Consider the following 19,009-nt stretch of genomic DNA (forward strand, 5'->3'; position numbering starts at 1 on the left):
ATTGAGGGAGTCTGACCAAATACTAAAATAATGAAAGTGTCCTCTTGGCTTCTACAAATACACTTTTATTTCTATTCTAATGTCCCAATTGTGAAGAGTGCATTTTCATCAGTTTCCTGGGGGACTCATATGACCACTGACCACTGAGTTGCCATTTCTATGGTGAAGGTTTAGATACAAACAGTAGTTATCCTGTGGCCAAGTCACAAGCTTTTTGGCACCATCCATTGAATCCCAAACTCCTTGAGATTTTTTTGGCACTATTAATGTTACACTACTTCCACCTTTGTCCCTGGCAGAAAATAGTTGTAATTCATACATCTACCAGAGAGCAAAGTAAACACAAGTTGTGTTTAGACAAAGACATTTTGTTTTTATTGTCACAAGTATAGTTTCATTATAAAGGCAATTTCAGCTTGTGACTCCTTGCTGTAGGTTGCATACAGTTTTGCCTACGAGTTTCTGATCTTTAGATTATTAGAGGCCTGATAACATTGTTCAGTAATTACCAAGAGAAAAAAAATAGCCCTCATTTTTATATTGTGACCTCCCTAGGTTGGTCTTGGCCCCCAGATGAGGAACTAAAGGTGTAATCTAAAAGTGTGGGGGTCAGGGTAGTTGTATCATTATGCTGTCTTTGATAAGACATTTTATATTCAACCTTTACATTCTATTTTCGATTTATGTCCTCTTCCTAAAAGACAATACAATACATTTTAAAGAGTGTGTTTGTGGATTTGGCCAGTTTTCAAAGACACAACTGATGCAGGCTTTGTTCTTTCAGTTTCAGCTTGAGGAAAGTTCACATTGGTCCATAATAGACTTTTGTAACATCCTAGAATGAATGCATGTACATTCACTTTTCAGGAGGGTTGTTAGCTTTAAATCAGCTCGTCCTCCCCTCCTTTATAAACCACCTAGAACATCTATAATAATGATGCATTAAGGTGTCAGCAGTGCAGGATGCCTGATTCATCACTGTAGCCTGTTCATGGTGAGAGTCTGTCTCCTGTGCTTACCTTCCCACATATTAATGTTTCATTGAGTACATTACACTACACACACACACACACACACACACACACACACACGTTGTGTTTATATCACTTGTGGGGACATTACATAGACTTACATTCATTTCCTGGAGCCTTACCCTAACCATAACCACAACCACTACTTGCCTGTTCCTAACCCTGTACCTAATCTAACCTTACCTAACCCATAACCCTGTCCTCAGTCTGTACCCTAAAATTTAATGATTTACATTAAGGGGACCTGCATTTTGTCCCCATAAGGGAGGTCAGTCCCCACAATGTGACTGTGTAAACAGATTTTTGTCCCCACAACGTGATAAATACCTGGTCACACACACACACACACACACACACACACACACACACACACACACACACACACACACACACACACAATACAGTGACCCATTACATGTAACAACAGTTAAAAATCAACATTTTGAAAAATATTTTGACATCAAGTTGCTCATTAGCCATTCCATGGACCTGGATCTAGGGATGATCATGTCCTGCCTGATTATCAGAATGAATGCCATTTTGTGTCATTTACCAATTTTCACATTATCCTGACTTTGACTGCTCAAGATCAAACACAATCATTTGATCTCAATTTTTACAACAATTTGAATTTGAATTTCTTTACAGTAACAATAATGAAACCAAACTTTCAGGTGGCCTCACAAACCAAGTACCAGGGTTATACACTCCTACCTGAGATTTCAACAAGGCATGTGTCCTTGATGTATGCCTACTCCTATTTGCTCTGTCCTGGCATCTCCAGTCCCCACTGCTCACATTTCAGAAACAGAGTGTTTTGCCTGCCAAGCTTTGTTGACTTGTCCCCTTTTTCGTTTTCCCTTGTTTTTTGTATTTCTTCCATGACTTTGTAGTTAAATGTTTTCTTTTTTGTCTGTTTTAATTGCATTTATTGTTTGATGTATCCCGATGTATGATCACGAGCACAAGATGCTTCATTTTGAAAATTTACTGGCTTCTCTACATCATGTGTGACTTCCTGTCTGACTCGATCTGACATGTTCATTAAAAATGGGAAATATAGCAAGTATTCTCTGCTGAGCAGAACGTAGAGCTTCTGGGGTGCTCCTGAAACAGAGGAGCTATGTACCTGGTACAAAATGCACTCTCTGACTACTGTGGCAGTGATTGTCTCCATCACACACCTCATGGAACATAGGTGTTACACACCTGGTGGGTTAGTTTTGTTTCCTCAGAATTCCCCCTCTTCATGCACACTATTTCCTGACCTGATTAAAGTCTTTGAATCATCAGCAGTTATTAAACAATACCCAAAATATCACAAAGTAACAGAGAGGTTACTGAAGTTTATTTGTACTTGGTTTCCATAATCACAATTGAATTGCATAGTATACTGTTTGGACTGTTTGCAGAAATACAATTTAGAAAGAAAAAAAGAAAAGAATATCCCAACATTGACATGAATTAAGATTATTTTGTGATATGGTGTATGCCTTTCTCTTCTTCCCACTTGTGTCCCACCACTCTAAATATTCCTCATTTTTCAGAATGTGTCACAGTGACACAGGAAGACTCTGATTGGTTCTACTGAGCTGGCCTGGTCGCCTTTTTCCCTTTTTGTTTCTTCTTCTTTCTGTGTTTGAGATGGGATGTCGTTCTGGACATGACAACAAGAGTATTCCTATTTACTCTGGGCAGACAGAGCGTAGAGGAGATATTTTAACAAAGACCTTGAACTGGCCATCAGCCTTTTTCCATGTCTGATTACAAGTTGCAGCCTACTCTACAGCGGCCCTCAGACTGGCTGGATGTCTTTTGGACTGATATGAAGTTCTAGAAGTAGAAAAGTGGACCCAGTTTGCCTTGGGAGTGACAGGGGGTTCCCTTCCACTCTACAAAATGTTTTACAGAGCAAAAAATAAATATGATGTTTGGTGTTGAGATGCCTTGCCTCCAGGCTCAACAGCATGTCTACCTCCCACTCAGGCTTTTGAACTCCAGGAAAGAAGAGATGCTGTTACAGGCCCCCTGAGGCTGATCGCCGAGAGGGAGGCAGGCTTCCTCTTCCTCCTCTCACTCTCTACTCCTCCCACACTACGATTTACCTAACTCTTTCTCAATCCCTTTGTCTTTAGTTCCCCTCTTTCCATTGCTTCAAATTATAGGTTTTTCTGTCTCCTGTTACTGATAAGACTTTTTTCAATATCCTGGTAGATAATAGGAATCACAAGGAGGTGAAAGGACGCTCAAATATTTGACCGACTTATTATGGTGCCAGTGGGATATACTGATATGCAAGGTGAATTCAAAGACATCCCAAAGATGAACACAAACAACATGATAGAGTTCTCTTTAGAGGAGTCAACTGATCGTTCGCTTAGTTAGGACAGAGCTGCTATCATAACTCTAAATTCTGATGTACTTGCATTTGGTTCACAGTAGGGCTGGGCGATATGGCTGAAAACTCTATTGTGATATAAGTGTTTTATATCAGTCAATATCAATAATTATTGATATTTTTTATGACCTATTTAAAAGGAGGGAGAAAAAATACATTCAATTTAAACATTTTTATTTTAAATTTAACCTTCCCCTGATTATAATCCCCTCAGCTATCAAGGCAGAAAGGAAATGTCAACACAACCATGGAAAACACTCAAATAATAAATGTAAAAAAAAGTGTAACCTGAGAACTTTTTTTCTGCAGTTTTAGTGCAGGAAGTTCACAAGCTGATTCACCCTCTGCTGAATAAAATGTTTTCAAATATGTGCAGTGTTTTGTAAACATAGCAGAAACTGAGGTAGACTTGACATCTGTAACATACAAACAAACAAACATGATAGACAGTACAGTAACACTGACTGAACTATAAAACCAGCCTAGACATATGAACAACTTTAGTCACTCTTCTTACTCTAAACATACATGAACTATTCAATTATATTTTTATTGCAAGTGTGTTTAAGAAAAAAAAAGTACATATAAGAGATGTTTATAACCTGGCTTCTCCACAGTGCTCAGTGAAGCATGTCTTAAGCTATATGATATGCCGCTGCCTCCGTTACGTCTTCGTGCCTTTTAGATGATTTGTCATCAGGCAATGAAGTAGATACCTCTGCATGGTGGTCAGCTGCTTGTGCGGTGGTGCTGTGGTTGGCGGACATTGGCGAATACGGCTGCACTTCAAAGAATGAGCGCGGGTAAGGTGGTTAAATATGTTTGTGGTATTATCGGTCTTGGTGGGGACGACAGTCTTGCATAAGTTACAGACCACATTGGTCTGACTACGGTCCGACTTATAAAATCCAAAAAACTCCATACTGGCGAGCTGACTTTCCCTGTTCTGTCGACGATTTCTTCACTTGCTGCAGCGCTTTCTATTTCTCATCTCACTCCTCGCGGAGCAACAAACACGTGACAACGACATGGCGCAACCAAACTTGACAATGTTACATGATTGGCGTGTTAGCGTGTCTCTCTCACTGTTCAGCGATTACTTCCTATGTTGCTCAGTTACCTGAGAGCGAGTGCCTTTGTTCATGCAACCAACCTCGCTTCGCAACTTCAGGTTTCTTCCGCCGAAGAAAAACAAAAAAAAATCGAATGCTTTATCGAACGCATTTTATATTTATATTGATGACGTGTCTATCGCGAGACATGTCGCTCTCGTTTTATCGGCCCAGCCCTAGTTCACAGATTGCTATTATCCACAAACAGTGGAACTGGCAGTCCTCAATAGGTGTTTTTCTAATGTAAACTGCAACCCTACCAAAGAATAATGGACATTGGGCTTTCTCCTGCCCAATGTCAAATGACATGAGAAAAGCTCATGCCAAATGCCTCTGGGCATAAAGATAGTTGGCCAGACATGCTAATATTTGTAGATGATGTTAGAAAAGATTAAGACAAAGTTGAATCTGTTCTTTGTGTTTTAGGTTATTGAGAGACTACAAAGAAGACACCACCCTCCACTCTCTTGAGATACATAGTATTGCATCTTAGAGCCTCATCACACTGCATCAGCATGCAGAGAAATCCACACCTTGACAGGCCTATAGCTGACATCTTTTGACAACTTTAAAATGCACAGGACACAGCAAGATTATTTGGGTTTTTTGTCTGTGTTCTCAATACTCTGTGACCTATGTGTGTTTTGAGCAAGGAGGCTGGAAGTCAGTTACAGTTGTGTGCCATGAGGTGGTAAGAGGGGGTGTCAGTGTCAATGAGAGGGTGGTTGGGGTCGGAGGGGGAGCCGCTGGGGGACAGAGTTTTGTAGGGTAACAGCTCTGAGGAAGAAGCTGTTCCTGTGCCTGCTGGTGCAGGAACAGAGGCTCCTGAACCTTCTACCAGATGGTAGGGGGGCAAACAGTCCATGGTTTTGGTGAGAGCTGCCTCTGCTGATGCTGCGTGCCCCTCAAAGACACCGCTTGCACTGGAGGTCCTCAATGGCAGTGAGCTGGTCACCGGGGATGTATTAGGTGGTTTTCACCACCCGTTGCAGGGCCTACCACTCAGAGGCTGTACAGCTGCCATACCATACTGAGATGCGTTGGTCAGGATGCTCTCAATGGTGCAGCGGTTAAGGATAACTAGGATTTGATGAGCCAGGTTAACTTTCTTCAATCTCCTCAGGAAGTAGAGGTGCTGTTGAGCCTTCTTTATCAAGGTGGAGGAGTTGAGGGTCCAGGAGAGGTCCAGGAACTTGAAGCTCATGACACATACAACCTCTGCCCAGTCGATCTGATTGGGGGTGTGACTGCAGCTTTTAGTTTTCCTAGAGTCCATGATGAGCTCCTTAGTCTTCTTGGTAGTGAGGGTCAGGTTGTCGTCAGCGCACCACATCACCAGTTGCTGAACCTCATCCCTGTAGGGCTGATCCATCGTTGTTGTTGATCAGGCCTGTCACTGTGGTGTCATCTGCAAACTTGATAATGGAGTTGGAGCCATGCAAAGGCACACAGTCGTGGCTGAAGAGGGAGTAGAGGAGAGGGCTCAGCACACAGCCCTGTGGGACGGCGGATTTCAGATTCAGGGTGGCAGAGGTGTGGTTGTCTAACCTAACAGACTGAGGTCTGTTGGTCAGGAATTCCAGGGTCCAGTTGCAGAGGGAGGTGCTGATGCTGAGGTCACTGAGTTTGTTGAGCAGCTTGGAGGGGATGAATGTGTTGAATGCTAAGCTGAAGTCAATAAACAGCATCCTTGCATCAGTGTTCGTAGGATTGTTGTCCAGGTGCGTCAAGCTGTGCCATGGAGATGGCATCCTCCGTCAACCTGTTTGGTCAGTTGGCGAACTGTGGTCCAGTGTGGGGGGAATGGCTGGGTATACCATCAGAGCCAGCAGCCTTACAGATGTTTATCCTGCTGAGTGCAGAATGCACGTTGTAAGTGGAAAGTGTGAGGGGCTGTTCATCTTGGTGGAGAGCAGTTTTGGTGGCTGGTTGTGTGTTGTCCCAGTCAAAGCAAGCATAGAAGTTGTTGAGCTCGTCAGGGACGGAGGCATTGCTGGTTGGTGGGGCTGTCTTTTTTGGCTGATGGCCTGAATGCTCTGCCACGTGCAGTGGTGGTCGGCATTGTTGTGGAAGTGTCTCCTGTAGGCCGCTGCCTCACCTAATCCTTTAGTAGGAGGCATACCTTATTGTTCATCCAAGGCTTCTGTTTGGGGAAAGGTCATATCTATTTTTGAGTGGTGACATTGTCAACACGTGTTGATGTAATCCAGAATGGAAAAAGCATATGAGTCAATGTCTATGGATTCTGAGACCAGTGGTGTGTACTTGGGGAGTAGGATGCATGAGAGGTGATCAGACTGTCCCAGGTGGAGAGAGGTGGCTTTGTAAGCCTCAGGAATGTTTGTATAGACATGGTCCAGGGTTTTGTCTCCTCTGGTGGGGCAGAAGACATTCTGGTGAAATTTGGGGAGAACAGTCATGGGGTTGGAGTGGTTGAAGTCACCAGCAACAATAAAGGCTCCATCAGGGCGTGCAGTTTGTTGTTATACATATAGCATACAGTTCTTTCGGTGCTAGTTTAGCATTAGCATCCGGGGGGATACACTGCATGAAAAACCACATTTTCGACCCGTAAATCCCCGCGAATTTCGTTGATTTTCGGCGATTTACGGGGAACTTCGCCGGCTCCGAAAATCGTTGGAAATGAACCATCTGTCGGCGGGGGGCGTGGTTAATCGCGCCTTTGCGAGGGTGCGAATAGCTCTAATTAGCACATGAATGCTACCGACGTTGATCTACTCAGGCTGGCCTGCTGACTTCACAAACAACCATTGGATGATTCCACAGGCATTTTAAAAGGAAACCATCATGTGATTGGATAGCAACTCCAATCACATGAGTGAGTGATCATGTGATTGGATGACAACTCTGCTGCTATTGGTCATCTGTGCGTCACAAATAATAATAATAATAATAATAAATACATATAAAATTCATATATAATAAATTAATATATTAAAAATAGTTATTATTATTATTATATTGTTATATTTATGTATATATAAAATATAAATGACATATATATTTTATTTGATTGATGATTTATTGATTTATTTGGCGATCCACCTTCTACAATACCACATGGTAGAACACAAAGAACACAGTTGACAGAAACATTTTGAAAAAAAGTCTTTAATGAAATCGTGACACACACATTAACAAGGATCAACCAAGTAAATTCAGTGACTACTGGGGAAAAAAAGCAAGGAAATGTGCAGAGGGGTTCACTGATAAGAGTCTCTGGGTTGGGCCATGCTGCTGGTCCATGGTGCATGAAAAAGAGTCTAAGGCCTTTGGAAATGCTTCTTTGCTGCCTCTGGGTCATACTGAGTTGGCGCCTGTCACTTTGAAGGGGACTCGATGCGAAGCCTCTTGCGATGTGTCGCCACATACTTTGGGTCGCTCTCCAGCCGATCTTGCAGTGTCTGGCAGAGTTTGGAGAGCTAGGACACTCCTTCTTGCTTCCAGCAGCTGTAAATACAGGTGTTAATATAATATTAGTACTGCTAAGAAACAATAACACATGATAACATATGTGAGCACGTTTGTCAAAAACAATGCAGATAATAAATAAAATTCAACCCATTTTTACATTGTTGTGAAAATAAAGCAGCATTCATGGGACTCTTACCTGCTTCCTTCTTTGTCTGCTGTGAGGTGAAATCTTCACAGTTGCTGCCTGAACTGAAAGAGCTGGCTGGGCATACCTGAAGCTCCTCCACACCATCTCATAATATGTCTTACAGGCCGCTGGAAGAAAATATATATTGGTTTGAAATAATTAAGACAGGCTTCAGTAAAAACAACAACAAGAAACAACAGAAAGGGTTTAAAAGACTGCTGTCCACACTATCCATGTCTGTCATGTCTTTTAAATGAGATGCAATGGCCAGCACTGTTACCTGGCTACCAGCCCTGGAAGGTGAGAATCTTTCAGGCTGGATTGCTCAAAAAACTAGTTTGAGAAGTGGCTACATTCAAAGGCCCACATCTTCCTCAAATATGATAAGATTTCCATGTGTTAGACATCATTGGAAAGCTTAGAAACTACAATTTCAGAATATGTAAATAACTCAAAATGCCCCCTGGGAGACTTGTTGTTGGTTTTCTCGTGGCTGGTCATATATGTGAACAATATTTGAGAGAAATGGTTTTTTTGTGTACACAGAAAATGTTTTAGATCTTTGAGTTCAGCTTATGAAAAATGGAAGCAAAAACAAAAGAGTTGCGTTTATATTTTTGTTCAGTGTAAGTTCAGTGATCTGATATCCTGTATATTCAACAATCCACCCCATATTCCAAACAGAATTTTGATATTACAGTGAAAGATGGTGTTGTTGCTAGTAGGCCTATGGTAAAAAAGAGAATGCTGGCTAGTGTCAGTAGCTTAAGCGAGTCGCCTAAATCTAACACCAATTTTTCCTTGCTTTCCTAAAAACGCAAGGACTGTAAATGTAAGGACATGCATATTTCACATTGACTGAAATGTTTTACTCAAAACCATAGACATGAGAAGTTGGGATTCTCACTGCAAGGAGACAGACAAAGAGAAAGAGAGTATGGACAGAAGTGTCAGTGTGATTTTTGCTGATCATGAAACCTATCATTCTGTGGTTTATCAGTGAGGTGTAAGAACTACTCTGCAGACTGGTGTCTCTCTTAACACTGACAAAGAGACACTGTAGATCTGTGCACTGCATTATTCTCAACGATGATGAAAACATCCTCAAAATGTTTTAATTGTTGTAAATATCTGTCTTGATGACTGTCAAGATGGCGGCGCATGCACAATGCAAGGCTCAGCATCTCACTAGAATTCATGATATAGTTATTGTTTTCTTACTGGTTTCGAGTCTGTTCGCTTATGACAGCTTTGCGAACACCTTCTACACCAGACAGCAACTTTTGGTTTTAAGATTGTGATGCACAAGCAGTGTATTCAACAAACTTCAGCTCCCCCAAGAGATCGCCAGGACAGCGAGGCTGACCAACTCAGCCACACCAACCAGAGGTGATCATCAGTGGCAAGGAGATCGTAAACAAAGGACAGGGAAGTGCAGAGGTCTACGGACTAAGTTATGGCTAACTGCTACCCAGTATCATCCTTGCCAATATTCAGTCTTTGGTGAACAAAATGGATGAGCTATGACTTTGGATCACCTCACAGAGAATGTTTATGGACTGCATCGTCATGATTTTCACTGAAACATGGCTTAACAACAGCATCCTAGACAATGTGATAGAGCAGCAGGGATGCCGCGTCTTCAGAGCAGACAGAACGGCAGAGCACTCTGGTAAGACCGGGACTGTGTATCTACGTGACCAAAACTTGGTGTACAGACTCTCTTATCACTGGAAGCAACTGTTCTGCTAACCTGGAATATATCTGCCTAGAGAGTTCACATCCACTGTGATAACTGCATCTTATATCACTGCATGAAAAGTCACATTTCCGTCAATTTCCGTCACTGTAAATTGCCGTGGAAGTTCTCCCTCAGCCACTGTGACTCTTTGTCTGCTGCGAGCTGAAATCTTCACAGTTGCTGCCTGAACTGAAAGAGCTGCCTGGGCATACCTGAAGCTCCTCCACACCGTCTCATAATATGTCTTACAGGCCGCTGGAAGAAAATATATATTGGTTTGAAATAATTACAGGCTTCAGTAAAAACAACAACAAGAAACAACAGAAAGGGTTTAAAAGACTGCTGTCCACACCATCCATGTCTGGACTCCCAGTTAAAGTCACCATCAAATATGACGTCACCGTTTCGTTGTGGGGCGAGTTTAGTCTGTAAAACGCAAAAAGTACAAACAGGTCATGCAACGTTTACATTTACTTATATTCTGCAGAATATTTCCTGTGCATTTTATTAACTTACCCCTGCTCAGGTTCATATCGCCTGTCGTGTCCGTCACTATTGTGCAGATGTCGCACCTTTTCCTTTAAAATACAAAATACATTGTAATGTTAAATGTAACGTGAACGATTACCAAACGTTCGGAACGTAGTGCAATAAGAATAATAAAGGTTTGGCGCCCTAAAAACTGCACAATATGGTACTAAATGCTAACGTTACGTACGTAACTTACGCACCCGTCTCTTCGTCTCCGCAGCTGCAGTTCGGTCGGGGCTGCTCCTCCAGAGCGAGCAGTCTGGCTTTTGTCACGGTCATTCTCCTCGCCAACTGCGCCATCAGCTGCGTTAGCAGCCGTGACAATCCACTGAAGGCGCTGAGCAGTTTCTTCTCTAAATTGTTTGGACTTTCTGGATATGGTCGCTCCGCAGCCAGGCCGTCCACTCGTCGCAGAGGAGTGTCTTCTGGGATGAACTGAAGACGACGTCCGGCCATTGTATGAACAGAGTTAAAGTTTAGCAGGACCCGAAACGTAACTGTTCTAATCCAAGCTCGATTCGCGTTCACAGACGCGCCGAGGTCGTTTTCTGCCGACGTCATTGCGTCAGAGGAGGCGTCCAATCATATGCGAGGTCGCGCTCTCGGAATTTCTCGCGAGACCATTTTTGTTGCGTAGAATGAAAAACATGCTTTGATTTTGTAAGGTACTTTGATTTTCTATTTTTGTACCTGAATATTTTATAAAACATGTAAACTTCTTTAAAGTGACATCATCGAAAATAAAAAAAGAAAAGTTACTTTGGTGTGTTCCCTTTTTATTCGTACTTAAAGAATAATCAGTGGACTTACTCTGCTGGAATTTTGCAAGCTAATCACACAAGCATTGTTCATCTGGTGTTTGTGGTGGCAAAATGCGAAAAATTGTGACCAGTGTCCTGTAGATGCTTTAATTTTCACAATTTTGATTTAGCAATTTAAGTGGAAAATTAAAGACCTTTGAGAGTCAGGACACTTATCCTGTATGTAACCTATAAAATTATTTAAACACACTTTTAAATCCTCATGAAAAAAAAAAATCTTTGTATTCTGTAGGCACAGAACACACACACACACACACACACACACACACACACACACACACAATCCCAATTTGCATTTGTATAGCTTTGCAGCATTTACATTTGCATTTTAACACCTCATGGTCACAGTGGCTGAGGGAGAACTTCCACGGCAATTTACAGTGACGGAAATTGATGGAAATGTGACTTTTCATCCAGTGAGATTTAGACAGATTTGTGAACAATATTTGAGAGAAATGTTTTTGTTTTTTGTGTGTGTGTGTGTGTGTGTGTGTGTGTGTGTGTGTGTGTGTGTGTGTGTGTGCGTGTGTGTGTGTGTGTGTGTGTAGAAAATGTTTTAGATCTTTGAGTTCAGCTCATGAAAAATGGGAGCAAAAACAAAAGTGTTGCATTTATATTTTTCTTCAGTGTAGATAGATAGATAAGCTAACAATCATAATTTTCATATGAAAATATGGTGCAACAGGACTAGATGATTGGACAATCGTGCTATTAATTTTAACCAAGGATAAAGATAATACTTGCAAATCACATATGTAAGTCACGTATTCAAAAAAAAGTTGGATTCTCAAATTAAAGTGCATCCCATTGAACCAAATGAAGTTCACCTCACCTGGTCAACACCGCTCATGATAGCTTGATAGCTAAGTTTTTAACTTGACGTTATTGTTGTCAGAGTGGAATCATAAAAATAATTTTAATATCACACTACAGACCTTCAACAGTTAGCCATAAAGTCACATGCTAACATGGTCTTAACAAAAAGCCTACGGTTAAATTAACATAATTTTTGTGTTATAGAAAATACTGAAAGTGGAAATACTATTACACACGTCTACTACTTGGTAGCTTTATTCTTACCTTAAAATATCTGGCGGGGGGCGGTGAACCCCTGGCTGCTACAATGGTGAACTTTGCAGTAACAGCATTGATTTGAGTGACAGGCAGTTGAAAGGGAATAACGTGACTCCACTCACTTTTCAAAGTAAATATTACAATAAAATGTTTGTTGTTTGAGTGGACATGAGAAGATTGGCTGGAATTACGTAAACACATCTTGTTAAGGGATAGATGCACAATGTCTTCTCTTTTAAACTATGCAGATTAAGTCCAGGACAAACTTGTTCTTTGTAGAGAGAAAAACAAACATTTTATTGTTCATATCATAGGTTTAATTGTGTTTCATTTGCATCCTCCCCGAATCATTTTTCTCAGTGTGGGTACGAGCTCTTATATAATACAGATTAAGGCATGTATTAAAATAATAGATCTTATTGCTTGTAAACCTTCCTCTATTACTATTAATGTAAAGTATTATCAGTACTTTTACCAAGCTGTGCAATGGATGTGACCACCAACAGTAATATACTATATATTACTGATATGTTGATATTTGTGTTCTATTGTATTTGTGCTTCTAATATACATATGCTACATAGTTAAATGGATTCTTTTTTCTTTTTTTTTTTGCGTATGTTTTCATTGTGTTTATTGTTGATATATGATCGAGAGTCTATACGTGTTTTATTTTGAAAATTTTCCAAATTCTCTATGCTGTTCTCCTATGGTGATTTCCTGTCTGGCTTGGTCTGCTCTGTTCTGGTTACTACAGTGTCCATCAAAAATAGACTTGCACTGCCGGGCAAGTGGTTTTTCGTAAACCGGTGGAGTCGTGCGCTCACGTCACCAACACCTCACAGGCAGGTTTCCACAGTGTCAGGCATTTCACTGCCATCAATAATTAGCAACAGCCACGATTCAATGCAACTATCTGAGTCAGCACATACAGCCAGACCTAAATTTATATATTTTGATCAGTATCTCATCTGACCACATCGCAAGCGCATTTGGCACGCGTAATGGTCACTCAACCTGACTGAATGTACACAGGTGAAACAGGGATGTCTGATGATCTGTGACTCAAATTGCCTGGTGACAAACGTATATGCCACTTTCCCTGGGTCGGAGGACTTCATTACGGCATAAAAAGCGGCGTTCTGTTTGCACATTACGGTGTAAAAAATGCTGTAAAATCTGAAAAAACTGTGTATTTTACGTCGTAATGAAGTTGAAACATGACTGAATGTGGCATATTTCTGACAGAGATGGCTTGCCATACAAATTGCCTGGTGACAAACGTGTATGCCACTTTCCCCGGGTCAGCACATGACTCATTCATCCTGGCAAATTCTAGCATCCCTACAGTCTTTCAGGGGGACACCCCTCTGGATGGGTGGCTGCTAGGTGATAACAGCTATCCACTGAAAACGTGGTTGATGACGCCATATATCACACCTTCAACAAGACGGCAGCGTGGTTTTAACGGTGTTTTCAGCAGTGCTCAATCAGTCATCGAACGCACACTGCGATCAATAATTAGCAACAGCCACGATTCAATGCAACTAAGTCAGCACATACACTCAGACCTATATTTTGATCAGTATCTCATCTGACGACAAGCGCGTTCAGCACACGTAATGATCACTCACCCTGACTGAATGTACACAGGTGAAACAGGGATGTGAACTAATCGATTAACGTTGCTGTTCCAACCAGAAACAGCCGTGACATCCTACAGAGCATATATACTGCATCTATCTCAGAGCACTTGAGAGACAGAGAGAGACAGACACATGGAAAAAATGTAAGTGATGATTGTTGTCCGCTATTACCCACGTCATTTCATTCCAAATACAAATGTGATCATAATAATGCTTAACGTTATCAACAAAGATGGAGTACATCATTGCTTTGAGGAGGAGGAGGCCGAGGATTTACCATCTAAGGACCTCATATTTAGACATGAGTGATGTCAGTCTCCTCCTGGGAGAAGTCTGGGCGTCGGACGGTTTCCTGCGCGGGCTCAGTCATCCTCCGAACTTGCCATGCGCCTCACCAGCGGTGTTTTTAAAGGTGAGACGAGGAGCTGCTGTGATTGGTGAAGATTTGACTCCACGCCTTCTTCCCTCCCTCTTTCCGAGTTGTGCTGCTGGGTGGGACTGAGATGAGAAGGGGGAGGAGATGCGCCGGCGGCACAGTGCACGAAAATACCAAAGTATGCGCCGCCATGCCCCATCGGGAAGCGGACCTGACTTTGTGAGTCGAAAACTTTGTGACTTTGTGAGTCGAAAATAGAGCCCATTGTGTATTCTCCATGGAGCAGAATGGAGAGCCACTTCTACAGTAGGATGCTTCTGATATGCTCCAGGCATGCCATGATCAGCTCCAGCAGCCATGATGCAGCTAGATGACACCACAGCCATGGCCAGTGAAAATTAGGAATAAGAGTTCAATGCAACCGAATTCTTCAGCCTCTGTAGAAATGTCTTAAGCTGCAGTTCCTCAATAGGCCACAATATGGTAGCCCCCAAAAACCTGGATGATGAAGAAGAAAACTCCCAACTTTTCTTTTCAAACATATTTTCTTCCTCAAAGTTATGGTCTTCAAAGAATTTCACTTCTTTGAATGCACATCTTGGTCAAGGTTTGGAAAAATACTACACCTTTAAAGAGACAGAGTCAATATTTAGAGCAAAGGGAAACAAGCACGGGCAGCACGGTGGCGCAGCAGGTAGTGCGCGTGCCTCACAGCAAGAAGGCCGCCAATTTGATCCCCAGACTGGGCCTTTGTGTGCGTAGTTTGCATGTTCTTCCCGTGCATGCGTGGGTTCTCTCCAGGTACTCTGGCTTCCTCCCACAGACCAAAAACATGTTTATTAGGTTAATTGGTGACTCTAAAATTGCCCCTAGGTGTGTGAATGGTTGTTTGTGATGTGTGTTGCCCTGCGATCGACTGGCAACCAGTCTAGGGTGTACCCCCGCCCGTTGACAGCTGGGATAGGCTCCAGCCCCCCCGCAACCCCGAAAGGGATAGGCGGTATAAAAAAATGAATGGATGGATGGAAACAAGCACATATAAAGACTTGTTTGCTCTTAATGAGGAGCAATGCTCAGCCCAGTCTTGTGCTGCTCTCTGAGAAAATTACCAGTAGCTCAAAGTGGGGGTGTAGAGTTTACCAGGTAGGAAGGGGATTACAAAAGACAATAAAAAGTTGCATAATGGATGCAGAATTTTTAGAGCTTTACTTAAAATAAGCACTGAGATTGTGATGTGATGTGTGATGTTATCCCTGTCCCATTATTCTGTGTGAGAACATTAGGGCAAATACAGCTGTGTTTAAATAGATTCTAATTGCTGAGCTGGTGTCTCACTGCTCAACTCCAATCAGTTCAAGTACAGTCCCCCACGATGACTTTCATTAGTAAGCGTTTGGGAGAATATGTTGTTCAAATTGAGCTGTCATTGCTATAATTCACCAAACAGGCTGCTTGACAACTGTTTACTTTGCAAGTCGATCAAAAAGCGATGTGCACAGTTTTTTTATGAAAGAACTGGCAAGCTAGAGAAAATTCTACACAAGTGAAAAGGTAAATGGACTGTATTTATATAGCACTTCTCATCTGACAACCACTCAAAGCACTTTTACAACACAAGTCTGCATTCACCCTTTCACACACGTTCATACGATGGCTAGGCCACCTGCTCATTACAAGCTTTATACATTCACACAATCACACACTGAGGGCACATCATCAGGAGCAATTTGGGGTTCAGTATCTTACCCAAGGACACTTTGAAATGTGGCCAAGGCCAAGGATTGAACCACTGACCTTCTGATCAGTGGACGATGTCGTCCACTTCCACTTATACCTGTGGCTTGCCCCAACAGTGATGTTGGCAGTCTTGTTCTTGGCAAGGACAAAGCCTCCAGACATGCATACACCCACAGTCACAATGTGTTCCCACTATATACACACAGTTTCCTGTGTGCCTTTATCTGCAATGTCTCCACATCACCATGACAACGAATAATGCCTGACTGTTTTGTATGTGAGTGTGTGTGTGTGTTTGTTTGTTTGTTCATTCTCATTGGTTTACATGGAGAAACAACACATCCAAGTCCATTTCACAGTATTATTGACTTCAGGCTGCAACCTGGTTGTCTCTTCAACACAAATAGCGCTTTCACTGTTGGCATCTGTTGTTTATATGTCACGAAATATGTTTGGCCAGTTAATGGGTTATTAGCAAATATTTTGTTCCTCTGTGCCTTTTAACTCCATTGTTGTCCAAAAAATATTAAAAGCACATCAATGAGCCACACTGTTGCACCATGAACTCACACACACTGTAAAGTCATTGTTTTACGAGTCTCAAGTCTTGGCCATAAATTCCAGAGTAAAATCCAAAGTCAGTCCAAGCTGTGTTTAAAGTTCTAAGTCATTATGGAATTAGGAACAGCATCAGCATTAGGCTAATCTCTATAAATGGAGCATCTGACAATGATTTAGCTTTGTATTAGCCCATTAGCCCTTGACACACACACACACACACACACACACACACACACACACACACACACACACACATATATATATACATAGTTATTTATTTGTTTTTGCTTATCTCCATTCATAGCTGGTGGGTTCCGAATTGGAATTAGGCTAGTTTGACTGCTGGCCATCCACAAGTGACAGAAAGCTAACATCAGATATTTGAAGAATGGTTATTGATTTTAAAAGAAAACACTTAAGCCCTTTTGATGCAAAGGCACATTGATTTCTTGTTTGCAACTTAATTGCTTGTAACTGTTGTTAGCTGAATTCACATCAGGCCCATGATTTGGTGGCACGGTTGCCTCACAGCTAGAAAGTCAAAGGTTCAGTTCCTGCTGTGGGTGCCGGGGGCATGTCCTCCTCCACGTCTTCAGTGCCTGCTTGAGGAAAGGGGCCTTTCTGTGTGGAGTTTGCATGTTGTCCCTGTGTTCACCTGGGGTACCCCCCACAAAAAAAATCCCCATTAAAAACATGCAAGAAGATCACCACCTGACCAATGGTGACGAAAGGAACTGGGTCCCTGGGCGCCGCTGTCGGCTGGCAGCCCACAGTCTGCCGCGGAGGAATGACTTTCCAGGATGGGTCAAATGCGGAGAAAAATAATTTTACTAAGCATGGTTTCTGTGCAGTCTCCCCCCTGTAGCAAGTGTGTGTGCAGTAATTAATAAAGTATATCTTCTTCTTCTTCTGTTAGCCTCAACTTCATGAAGCCTTAAGTGTCGAATGAAGTAGTTTAACCACAGTTCTCAGTGTAATGATGGCTGCGTCACAAATGGCTTGTTTTGAGTTTAGCTCTTTCATTGATCAATTGGTGCAGTCACATCCACACAAAACATTTTCCCAAGCATTTCTGAAGCTCAAACGCTACAGAGCTTTCTACTGCTTTCTGCCTGAAATAAAACTGTTAACGTTCATAAGCGATGCCACGTATATGTGTAGCCGACAGAGACTCATCCATAGGACGGAGTTGGGATCTTCTTTTGCAAAAATGCTTGGAGCTGAGTTATTACATTTTGAGTTCACCTAAAGGCTGTCCTGCAAATGTGTCTAACTCTAAATTAAGAATACCCAGGCAAGCACAGGTACACACACACATACAAACAGAGATGATCATACATGTACTCTCAACCCCTGCTTTTTGTTATCATATGGCTCATGTTTGTTTGTTTGTTTGTTGCCATATTGGTTTTGGAGCAGTGAGAGCAGAGAGCAAAGCCTCTTGTTTATTTAACAATTGAACTTAACATTTTTTGCCTGCCTTTCTGTTTGACATATTTATTGATCACTAAGATAGCACTAACTTAGAATAAAGTTGGTTGTAAAAAACTAAAGAAAAGCTTGAATATTCCCAAATGTTTCTGCAGTTTTGTATTGTACTGGAGCTTATTTTAATGTAGAGTAGCTGGTAGCTTACATTACTACAGTTTCAAAGGAGCACAATAATTTGGACGGATATTGGGACACAGTGTAAAATGTAAATGAAAACAGAATGTAATCTGCAAACAAAATGTGTTTATCAACAAAGTTTTAAAAAGTGTTCCTGTGCCCATTAGTAATCTCTTTTATACCATCATGTGTTCACAAGTGGTCAACCTCGCTCCATCCTTGCTTGTGAATGGTTTAGCCTTTCCAGGATGTCCCTTTCACACCCATATCGTAACACCTGTTACCAATGAACCTGTTTACCTATCGAATGTTCCAAACAGGTGTCTTTCTCAGTCTTTTGTTGCTCCTGTCCCAACTTGTTTGAAATGTGTTGTTGGTATCAAATTAAGAATAAGCATATATTTACAAAAATCAAGTTGATAAGTGAACTGCTGTACTGTACTTTGTCAACTGGGTATATGTCAAAAATGATTAGCAAATTATTACATTTTGTTTCATGTATACTTTACACAACGTCTCAACGTTTTTGAAATCAGTGTTATGTTATAGTGAGTAGTGAGTAATATATTTTCAAAAAGCCTCCCATGGACAGGTGTTAGCACATAATTGTATGTGCTTTCCTAATGCCATTATTATGTAGAAACTTAAGAATAAAAAATGAGCTGATGGTGACAAGGACTTAGAGCTGCTCATTTTTCATAACTATGTACCTGCTATGCTTTCCTGTCACAATTGACTGTCATTAATGATA

General features: G+C 41.6%; 1 protein-coding gene across 2 annotated transcripts in view; it reads left to right on the top strand.

The window, feature by feature from the left end:
* The window catches only part of LOC139328600 (receptor-type tyrosine-protein phosphatase gamma-like), a 551,152-nt gene that overhangs the window by 396,433 nt on the left and 135,710 nt on the right, over nt 1–19,009 (top strand). The gene's annotated exons all lie outside the window — the stretch shown is intronic.

This window comes from Chaetodon trifascialis, chromosome 3 (assembly GCF_039877785.1).
Source record: "Chaetodon trifascialis isolate fChaTrf1 chromosome 3, fChaTrf1.hap1, whole genome shotgun sequence".
NCBI classification, from domain to species: Eukaryota; Metazoa; Chordata; class Actinopteri; order Chaetodontiformes; family Chaetodontidae; genus Chaetodon; species Chaetodon trifascialis.